We start from the raw sequence: 12,538 nt of genomic DNA, 5'->3' as shown, positions 1-12,538 counted from the left end.
ACTTTCACTATAGCCCACAAATTTTGAAAAGTTGTATAATTATTTACTGTTATGAATATTTTTAGCTTTCTCCTGAGACGACCTCTTTAACCCATGTGTTAGTTAGAAATTTGTTCTTAATTTCCAAATATTTGAGAATTTTCCATCTGTCTTTCTTGTTTTTGATTTCTAGTTTAACTACATTGTGGTCTGAGGGCATACTTTGTGTTATTTCTATGTTTTTAAATTTGTTAAGTGTCTTTTCATAACATTGAATGTGATCTGTCTTGGCAGTTGTTCCATGTGAGTATGAGAAAAATGTATATTCTGCTGCTGTCAGATAAAATAACTATAAATGTCAACTAGATCCAATGGATGGTGCTGTTCAGTTTAACTATCTTTGCTGATTTTCTACCTGTTAATCTGTCAGTTACTTAAGGACTGTTGACATTTCCAGCCAACATAGTTGATTTGTCCATTTCTCCTTGCACTTTTATCCATTTTTGCCTCATATATTTTGATGCTCTATTGTTACGCATATACTCATTAAGGATTGTTAGGTCATATTGGAGATTTTATACCGTTATTATTATGTAATGTCCCTCTTCAGCCCTAATAATTTTCCTTGTTTTGAAGTATGGTTTGTTTGAAATTAATAATGCTACTTCAGCTTTCTTTTAATGGTTTGTGGTATATATTTACAATTAGTTCAAGTCTGTTTTCAAATAACACTACGTTGCTTCATGGGCAATGCAAGTATCTTGTAACAGAGTATTCCTATTTCCTTCTTCCTGTTCTTCATAACATTGCTGTCATTTATTTCATTTATCTGTAAGATATGAGTACCACATATATTGTTGCTTTTATTATTTTAAACAATTACTGCTTAGATTGATTGAGAATATGGAAGATGAAACATTCTATTTTATCTTCATTTTTTTCTTCTCTATCTTTCTTTCCTTATATAGATCCAGGTTTCTGACCTATGTCATTTTTCTTCTCTCTGAACAACTTTTTACATTTCCTGTTGGGAAAGTCTATGCATTCCTTCAATTACTGACTATATACATATATATATATACATATATATATACATATATATATATACATGTATATATATATATGTATATATATATATAAAATCTTTCCATTTTAACTTATTTTCTTTGTCTTTGTTGCCCACTTCATTCTGAATCATTTCAAGATTTAAATACTCTCAACATATGCCTAGAATATGCTTTTTCAGTCAATCACAGAACGTAAGACTTGAAAAAGAAATCCCCATGCTTAACATCTCTGTCACAACCATTATGTTTAGAAATTGCTTTGACCCTTCTCCAAACTGTTATCTTGGGTTTCTGTAAATTCTTCCTGCTTACAGTGTTTGTTGTCTGACTCATAGAGAATCATTTTATATCATCCATCTCCAGATAAGATTTACTTAGTAATAAAGCTTTTTATATCTGGCTTTTATCTGAATGTGACCTTAAATTGAGAATAGCATTTCTATGAAAGATTATTTATATAATATTTTTCTATAAAAAAGAGTTCTCCCTCTGAGACTTTTTCTAGAGAATTTATAATTTGTATAAGCTTTCCTTATATAAACTTTAACTGAATTTATCTTTCTTATCTCTTTTACTCTTATCTAGTGGTCATCTTGATAAGGCTGGACTCTATATGGAAGAAATCATGTTCCAGACCAGACTATGCAAACTTCTGACATCAAGTGGCATATCATGATTTGGCTTCATTTGAAAAATAAAGGCAATACTCTCCCTCTGCCATTTCAGCAAAATAAACGCAGTGCAAGCATTTAATATCCAAGCTACAAGCTAAACACCATATCTTACCACCACTTTCTTTTCTGTGGTAAATTTGAGATTTGCTGCTTTTGAACAAATAATAATTAATATATGTAGGCTTTTGAAAATAACAGATGTTTTGCAGTTGAATTTATACTTATTTATATTTAGACTTATGCTTTAAAATAGTAGGGAAAACCCAGATTTCCTCTGCTGTATATTTATAATGACTTGTGTTTAAGCAGTATGTTTAAATTCTTTAAACAGTTGTGAGAGAGTTTCATATAACTAAAGCCTGTGTTATGTGTTGCTATTGCAAATAAGCCACAGTGTAATTAAAATTTCCATTTAAGGTAAAATTTGAATGCTAGAATTATAATTTTACTTTTATGTATGTATGAAATAAATGATAATCATATCTCTCTGAGATGCTTGCTTAGTTACATAAGTAATTTCTAACTTGCAAGTGGGATTATCACAATTATCTTCTCAATTAAATAATTACTATTGGATTACCATGAACATTATATTTGGTGGTTGATTTTCAATCTCCAAAATGCAATTTAAAGTGAGGTACACAGAATTCTATTGGAAATGATGAAAATACCAGAATTATGCTTTCACAGTAAGCAATTAGAAAAGAGGGCAAAATATTTAAAACAATGGTTTTCCAGAAATTGAACAAAGTTGAAAAAGGACTTGTCATCCCTGAGATAAGAGAAATAAACAAGGTGACTCTAATGATTAATCCATTTACTATCTGGAGGTACATTCCAGATCATAGTGCAAGGAAGAGGATCATAAGCAGAGCTCAACAATTTTTCTGAGTTGAGGAACAGAGATAAGAACTCAGGGAGTCTGTGGGAGGTACAAGTTGTAGGGGAGAGTTCTAGAGAGTAAATAACTATCGAAGAACTTTGTAGATCTGCAGATTGATTGCATTGAGTCTTTGCTGAATGCTAAGCTGCATGTGCACAAGGTGAATCTCGATAAGGTCAGGTCTGTTTACGCTTTCTTTCCTCCAGGTAGTGAAAGACTGGTTGAGTATAAGCTGAACAATTCCCAGTGTTCACACTTGAGATGTTTGAATATTAATCAGCCAGCATGAAGAGCCTTGTTGACCAAATGGGGCATTTAGTAGAGATGCCCGAAGAGTGTCTCAGTAGTAAAGTTAAATTATCCCCAGTATAAATATAACTCTCGGTCTAGACTGAGGAATTTTAAAAACAAGTTCAAAATAATCAGACTTATTCACAAGTAACTTCCCACCAGAAGAAAGGGAAGCACTTTAAAGAAAGACCACAAAATTCAGATGCCTAACATACACAATTTCTATTATCCAATAAAAAATTACTAGGCATGCCAAGAAGCAGGAAATTTTAACACATAATCCAGGGAAAAATCAAGTCAATAGAAACATATGCAGAAATGAAAAGAGATGATAGAATTAGAAAAAAGCAATTTAAACATAAATATCTTAACTACACTTGGAATTTAAAGAAAAAAATGAACTCAGGAGAGGAATGAACAATTAAAAAGAATTAAATGGAACTTTTAGAACTGAAAAATATCTGAAAGTCAAAATTCACTAACTGAGATTAAGAACATATTAGTTGTTCACCGAAAAAAGTCACTGAAATTAAAGATATAGCAGATATAGTCACAGAAACAATTCAAACTGAAGCAAGGAGAAAAAGATTGGGAAAATTATTAGTGCCTCACTGCCAGTGAAACCGTATCAAATAGTCTTCCAAATTAATAATTGGGTGTGTCTGAATGGGGTGGGTTGGGAGTGAAAAAACATTTCCAAAACTTTTCCAAACTTGGTGAAAATGAAATCCACAAATCCAAAAAGCTTGAAGAACAGTAAGCAAGATAAAGACCAAACCTTCCCAAATTATCTCATAATCAAATTTCTGAAAATTGTGAAAAGGGAAAAGAAAGCAGCAAAGGGAGGGGCCACATTAAATGCTGGAAACAAAGATAAGAAAACCAGAGACCTCAGTGGAAATGATGTAAGCCAGAAGACAATGGAGAGACATCTTTAAACAATCGATAGATAATTTAAAAAAAAAAAAAAGAAAAGACAACCTAAAGTTTTATATGAAGCAAAAATATCCTTCAAAACTGAAGGCAAAATGCAGATTTTTTTTTCAGAAAATAAAAGCCAAAATATATTTATCACTAACAGACCTGCAGAAGAAAATTACTTAGGTGAAAGAAACAAGATATCAGATAGATTCTGGGAACTACATAAAACCAAAAAGAACTCTGGAAACATATACAGGCAAATATATAATTATTTTTATTTTATTTATTTCTTTAAAAAATAATTGTTTTAAGCAAAATTAATGTATTGTGGCATTTATACCATGCAGGAGTAAAATGTATGACAATAAATTGTGGGAGAGTGCTAATAATGGCAGTACAGTTATTGAAAGGTTGTTGTATTTTCCATAAACAGAGGTATATGATTTGAAGATAAACTTGGATGTTCAAGATACAAATTGTAAATACTAGAGCAATCACACAAAAAAATCAGAGTATAGCTAATAGTGAAGATAAAATGGAATACTATAAATTCCTCCAAATGAAGATAGAGAAGAAAAAAGGAACAAAGAATAGATTCAAATATAAAGAAAACAAATGGCAAGATGATAGGTTTCATATCAAATTAATCAATAATTACATTAAATATAGTCTAAACACTCCAATTAAAAGGCAATGCCAAGAACTGAAAAGAAGTTGAGATTTCACACCACCTACAAGATAACAAGTTTCATTGATGCTAGCAGAAGACAAGAAACTACCAGTTAGAAACAGAGGACTTTATTATTAATGGAACAGCAGGCAGCATCAAATGCATGTTTACATTTGTTTCCCTTGCTCCCCAAGCTCCACGTGTGATGCACATGTGTGCCCAGGTACACGCTGTGCACACAGTGGGTTTGTGTCACAGCTAAAGAAGCCTCAGTCTTACATAAGATGCTGTTAGTAAACCTGCCCAACTTTTGCTCTGGAGTGAGACATTATCTCTGCTATGTGGACAATAAACAAATCTGCTCTAGAGGCAGACTCTATATCTTCTAAGCTTTCCATTATACAAATAACCTTGAAAATACAGTTTAGAGAGAAAAAAAAAATTAAGACCTTTCCTCAAAAAAATACAAAAAAAAAAAAAAAAAAAAAAAGGTGCCATGGAGAATTTTCTTCCAACAGCCAGGGATTGTTAGACTGTATTTTAAAAGAAAAGTAAAGGGCTGTCCAGTTAGTTCAGTTAGTTAGAGTGTGGTGCTAATAACATCAACGTCCAGGGTTTGATTCCTGTATCAGACAGATGCAAAAAAAAAAAAAAAAGTGACGACCAACTACGAACTGTCCATTTGAAAGACACTTTGTATATAAACATTGGCAGGTTAAAAATAAAAGGATGGAATAATATATATCACGTAAACACAAATCTTAAGAAATCTGGAATGGCTATATTATTAGCACACAAAGTAGTCCAAACTAAGTCATATTATCAGGTATATAGATAGACATTTATAAAATAAAAGGGTCAATTTGTCACAAAGACATAATAATCATAAACATACACACCCAATAACAAAGCATCAAAATATATCAAGCAAAATATTCCAGAACTCAAAAAACAAATAAACAAATCCACAATTATAACTGAAGAATAAATGTTCCTCTTCTCGAAATTGATGCAACAAATAGAAAAAGTAAAAATATAAAAGACTTAACATTATTCAAATTGACCTAATTGACATTTATAGAACACTCCACCCAATGTCAACAGAACACGTATTCTCTCAGGTGCACCATGTAGCACTAAATAGACCATCTGCTGGACCACAAAGCAAATCTTATTGAATTTCAAAGGATTGAAATGATATAAAATATGCTTTTTGACTACAATGGAATTAGTGAAAAAATCAACCACATGGAGATGTCTGGAAAATTGCCAACATTTGGAAATTAAACAAAGACATAAGTAAGGCATGGATCAAAAGAAATCACAATGGAAATTAGAAAATATTTTTTACTGAATGAAAATGCAACACAGAATGCACTATATGTTTATGAATATAGCTAAAAAGTACTTAAAGGAAAATTTGTATGTCTCATCGAGAAACAGATCTAAAATCAATGACCTCCTTTTGTATTATGAAATAAGAAAAGAAGAGCAAATTAACCTAAAGTAAGTATAAGGAAGGAATTATGAAAATATAATTAGCAATAATGAACCAGAAACAAATGGAGAAAGTAAATGAAACTCTAAACTGTATTTTTCTACAGATCAATCAAATTAATAAACTCTGGATAGATTGATCAAGAAAGAAAAGGCACAAGCAACCATTATCATGAATGTAAGAGGAGTGAGAGGGGATAGAAATAGAAAATCTTATATATATATATATATATTATATATATATATATATAATATATATGTATGTATATATTAGAACGTATAATAAAAAATCTTTCTAAAGTAATTCTTCAGTCTTAGATGGGTACACTGATTATTTCTGTCAAATGTTTAAGAAATAAATTACTATTCAGCTGTAAAAAAGAATGAAATTCTGCCATTTGCAACAACATGGATGAGCTTGGAGAAAATTATGTTAAGTGAAATAATCCAGGCACAGAAAGAGAAATACTGCATGTCCTCACTCATAAGTGGGAGCTAAGAAACAAAGACCATAATAAAATGGTGAACTTTCAGAAGGAGAGAACAGATGTATGGTTACTAGAGTGGGAAAGGGAGAGGAGGAAGGGGATAAGGAGTAATTGGGTAGGGGACACAAAAAATGATTATGATTTGTAATGATGAACATGCTAATAATATTGATTTGATGATCACATATTGTACACAAATACTGATAGTCAACTCTGCACCCCATAAATACGTATAAATAAAAAATGAAAAAATGAAAAAAATTAAAATTTACCTTTATATCATTTAATATATTTGTACAGCTCCAAACTCAAATTTATAAATATATTCAAAGGAAAACAAAAGAAATAAATAATATTAATCTTAACACAAACTCTTTTAGAAAATAGAGGAAGGAGGAATGTGCCCAGCACATTTTATGCACCTGTTTTTAAATGTATTTGCGATTTGTTTTAATCAGGTATGGTAAGACATCCAAACACAAACATTATTGTCATAAAGGAAGAAGTTCTTATTATAGTCACGGTCTCCTAGAAACAGGAGACACGTCATGCTGTGCGGGGCACAGGGAAGTACTAGGCTAGAGGAGCAGGCAGTAAAAGAGAGGAACTGTGGCTGGGCAGGAGTCTTCATTGTGAATTTCCTGGGAAAGAGTTGGGGAAGTAAGGTAAGCAAGCTAAGCAGGATTAAGGTTAGATAAATGAATAATTTCAGTGGGCTCTGGGTGATAGGTCGGTTCCTAATTGTTAGTGTCTGACCCTGGGGTGATTAGGGCAGGGGGGATAGTGTCCCAGACTGCAGGAGCTTGATAAAAGGAGGTGGAAGGGAGTGTGAACTCAGGATTGGTTGGTTTGCATATCAAGAGCTTGCCCACAGGCAAATTGTTTACTATCTCTAGGAATTAACTAACCCTTGGAGCGGCAGTTCCTCTCTGGGACTACAAAATCTCATATGCCATAGCATCTAGAATACAGAAAATAAGAAAATATAGCTAATACAGAAGCCAGCATTAGCCTTATACCAAAACAAGATGAAAATATTACAAACCAATTACTCTCATGAATAAACTCAAAATATCTTAACAAAATATTAGCAAATTGGATCTAGCAATCTATAAAAACAATAATACACCATGACCAAAAAGGATTTATAACAGCAATACAAAGCTGGTTTAACTTTCTCAAATAAAGAAATGCATAAAAATCATTTCAAAAGATTCTTGATAAAAAATGATTACAAGTAGAATAAAATGCATTCAACTTAATGATATGCATCTATAATATATGACAAACCCACTGCTAATATCATCCTGAGTGGGGAAAAGCTGAAGTGTTTTCCTTTAAGAACAGGTACAAGACAAGGATGCCCACTCTCATGACTTCTATTTAACATAGTATTGGAAATACTAGCCAGAGAAATCAGGCAAGGGAAAGAAATAAAAGGCATCCAAATTGGAAAACTCAAAGTCAAATTGTCCCAGTTTGCAGGTGACATGATATATAAAGAAAAAGCCAAAGACTCTACCAAAAAATTCACACAGCTGATAAAAGAATTCAGTGAAGTTGAAGGATACAAAATCAATATACAAAAATCAGTAGCATTTTAATACTCCAACAATGAACTAGCAGAATAAGAAATCAAGCAAGCAAGCTCATTTACAATACCTAACAAAAAGATATAATAGCAGGAATAAATTTAATCAAGGAGGTGAAAGATCTCTAAAATAAGAACTACAAATCACTGCTGAAAGAAATTAAAGAAGGCACAAAAAGATGGAAAGACATTCCATGCTCTGGCTTGGAAGAATTAACATTGTGAAAATGTCCATACTACCCAAAGCAATTTACATATTCAATGAAATCCCCATCAAAATACCAATGAAATTCTTCACAGAAATAGAAAAAAACAATTCTATCACTCATATGGAACAAAATACCCTGAATAGCAAAGGAATCCTGAGCAAAAAAAAAAAAAAAAAAAAAAAAAAGGTCATAACACTACCTGACTTCTAATAATACTACAAAGCTATAGTAACCAAAACAGCATGGTACTGGCAGGAAAACAGATACATGGACCAAAGAAATCAAATAGAGAACCCAGAAACCAGCCCAGATACTTACAGCCAACTAGTCTTTGACAAAGGCAACAAGAACATAAACTGGAGAAAAGTCTGCCTCTTCAATAAATGGTGCTGGAAAAACTGGACATCCATATGTAGAAGAATGAAGCTAGACTACACCTGTACCTCTTGCCATATATCAAAATCAACTAAAAATGGATTAAAGACTTATAAATATAAGACCTGAAATTATAAAACTCCTAAAGGAAAACACAAGGGAAATGCTTCAGGAAGTTGCACTGGGCTTGATTTTGTGAATATTACTCCAAAAGAACAAGCAACAAAAGAAAAAATAAACAAATGAGATTATATCAAACTAAAAAGCTCTACACAGCAAAAGAAACAATTAACAGAATGAAAAGACAACCTACAGAATGGACAAAAACATTTGCAAACTAAGCATCCAACAAAGGATTAATATCCAAAATATACAAGGAACTCAAACTTAACTGTAAAAAAACAAATAATCCAATTAAGAAATGGGCAAAGGAGCTCAAAAGTCATTTCTGAAAGGAAAATATACAAATGAGTAACAGACACATGAAATAATGCTCAACATCACTAAACATCAGGGAAATGCAAATCAAAACCACTTTGAAATATCATCTCACACAAGTTAGACTGGCTACTATCAAAAAGAGAATAACTAATGCTGACGAGGATGTGGTGGGACTGTAAATTGGTGCAGCCATTTTGAAAACCAGTATGGAGTTTCTTCAAACAACTACATATAGAACTGCCATGAAATCCAGCAATCTCACTGCTGGGTATATACCCAAAGGAATGGAAATCATAGTGTTGAAGAGATACCTGCACCCCCATGTTTATTGCAGCTCTATTTACAATAGCCAAGACATGGAACCAACCTAAATGTCCATCAGCAGATGACTGGATAAGGAAAATGTGGTGTATATACACAATGGAATACTACTCAGCCATAAAAAAGAGGAAATTTTGCCATTCACAGAAGCATGGATGAGCTTGGAGAAAAATATAAGTGAAATAAGCCAGGCACAGAAAGAAATACTTCATGTTCTCACTCATAAATAAGTAGGAGTTAATAAATAAATATAAGAGAAAGAGAGAAAAGCGAGAGAGAAAGAAAGAGAGAAAGAGAAACAACAATCACAATAATACATTGAACTTTCAGAAGGAGAAAGCAGAACTGTGATTACTAGAAGTGGGAAAGACGGAGGGGGTTATCAAGAAATTGGTTAGTGCACACAAAGATTGACTATATTTTGTAGTGATGAATATACTACTTATCTTGATTCACATCATACATTGTACATAGGTTTGGTGTTCAACTCTGTCACCCACAAATATGCATTATCAATTATGTTTCAATAAAAAAAGAGCATGTATAAAATATGTATAATTAACATTACACTTAATGTTTAAAGACTGAATATTTTCTTATAAGACTGGGAACTGCTCTTCTATATTCTATTCCATACTGTACTAGGTCTTAGCCAGTTTGGTAAGGCAATAAAGAGAAAAAGGATGAGAGTTGAAAAGGAATAGCTGAAAGTGTATTTAGCAGACTATATAATTATCTACATAAAAATTTCTGAGGAATCTACAAAACTAATAGAACTAATAAACAGATTTAACAAGTTTGCAGTATATGAAGTCAATATTCAATAACTGTATTTCTATACACCAGTAAAAGTCAGAAATGGGAAAAACATGACCTACCTAGAGATAATTTTGATGATGTATGTATGAGTATGTGAAAGACCTGTTCCCTAAAAATGGGAACATTTCGACGAGAGACAGAAGACTTGAATAACCTGATACTATTAAGATGTAAATTCTCCAAATATTGATCTATAGATTCAATGCAGTCTGTTTTAGTCTGTTTGTGTTGCTATAACAAAATTACCTAAGACTGGGTAATTTATAAAGAACAGAAGTTTATTTGGCTTAGGAGTCTGGAACAGCTACATCTGGCATGGGCCTCAGGCTACTTCTACTCATGGGGGAAAGTGGCAGCAGCTGGCAGGTACAAGCAGATCACATGGAGAGAGGAAACAAGAGAGGGAGAGAGAGGAGGTGCCAGTGTCTTTTAAACAAACAACTCTGGCAGGAACTAATAGAGTGAGAACTCACTCATTACTTCCCCCTCCCCCAGGGAGAGCATTAATCCATTCATGAGGGATCCGCCCCCATGACTCAATCAGTTTCCAACACTGCCACATTGGGGATCAGATTTCCACATGAGATTTGGAGGGGACAACACATCCAAACTCCATCACAATCCCAATCAAAATCCCTGTAGGCTGAGAGAGAGAGAGAGAGAGAGAGAGAGAGTGTGTGTGTGTGTGTGTGTGTGTGTGTGTTTCGTGAAAATTGAAGAGCTTATTCTTAAATTTACACCGAAATGCCATATTCCTAGAATAGTTACAATGATTTTGTAAAAGAACAAAAGCAGATGATATATGCCACCCAATTTAAAGCATTATTGTGAGTCAGTGACGTGGGCAGGGTGACACTGCTGTAAGGATAGACACTTACAGCAATGGAACCACATACCATCTGGAAATAGACTTATAAATATTTGGTAAATTGATGTTCAGCAAATGTGCCATGAGAATTCAATGGGGAAAGGATAGTTGTTTTAACAAATCATGCTTCAACAACTGATTATCCTATTGGAAAAATGACTATTGACCTTTCCCTCACCATGTAAAAAATGGTTCACTTAAAATAGGTGATAGACTTTTAATTATAGAAATATAAAATCAGGTATGCATAACAAACCTATAATGGTGTAATTATAGAAATACTTGGATAAAACACCTAATTTTTTTTTTAAATTTAAAACTTCTCAAAAGTAACCACTAGAAAAAATAAGACAAGTCAAACACTGGGAGAAAACATTTACAATAGTCAAAACTTGACAAAGAACTTATATTTGTAAATTATATATATATATATATATAAAAACTACTAGAACTAAATCAAAGAAAACAAACAACCTAATAAAATGGGCAAAATTTTTGAAATGATATTTCTGAAAAGAAGATACACAAATACCCCATTAGCACATGAAATAATGAGAAATGCAAATTAATATCATTATAAACCCATCTGAATTGGTACAATTAAAGACTGACCATACCAACTGTTGGGTAGAATGAGAAACAACTGGTGCTGTGTGCTGGTTGATTTTGTGTCACTTGACTATATTAAGGAATACATAGAAACCTAGTAAAGCATTATTTGTGGGTGTGTCTATGAGGGTGTTTCTGGAAGATATTAGCATGTAAGCCTGAGTGGACTGGGTGGAAAAGACCCTCCATCAATATGGGCAGGCACCATCCAATCCACTGGGGACCTGTAGAGAACAAAATGAAAGAAAAGGCAAATCTCTTGGGCTGTTTCTGCTGGAGCGGGGATACACTCTTCTCTCCTGTCTGTGGACATCTGAACTCAAGACTTCAGGCTTTAGGGTCCATGACTTATACCAGCAGCACCTCCTCCCACCCACCACCACCACCACCATGTTCTCAAGCCTTTGGCCTTTTACTGAGAATCACACCATCAGCTTCCTTGGACTGAGCCACCCCACTGGCATCCAGTTTACATACAGCCTATCATGGGACTTCTCAATCTTCACAACCTCATCAGCCAATTCCCCTAATAAATGCCCTCTTATATATTTATATGCATAGTCTATTGGTTCTGTCTCTCTGGAGAGCCCTAGTACATATTGTCTTACATTTCTGATGTTAATGAAAATGGTACAAGCATTTTAACTTAACAAATTCAAAACTGTTTCCATATATACAGAATATGACATCACCCACTTCATCAAGAGAAATAAAGGAAATATATTCATACAAAGAATTGTACATGAATATTTATGAAGGTTTGTTCATAACAGCTTCAAAATGCAAACAGCCAATATGACTATGGATAGGTAAACTGATTTTTAAAATGTGGTTT

The sequence above is a fragment of the Cynocephalus volans genome, chromosome 4 (genome assembly GCF_027409185.1).
Source record: "Cynocephalus volans isolate mCynVol1 chromosome 4, mCynVol1.pri, whole genome shotgun sequence".
NCBI lineage: Eukaryota > Metazoa > Chordata > Mammalia > Dermoptera > Cynocephalidae > Cynocephalus > Cynocephalus volans.
The sequence above is the reverse complement of the archived record's forward strand: the minus strand, read 5'-3'. Positions refer to the sequence as shown.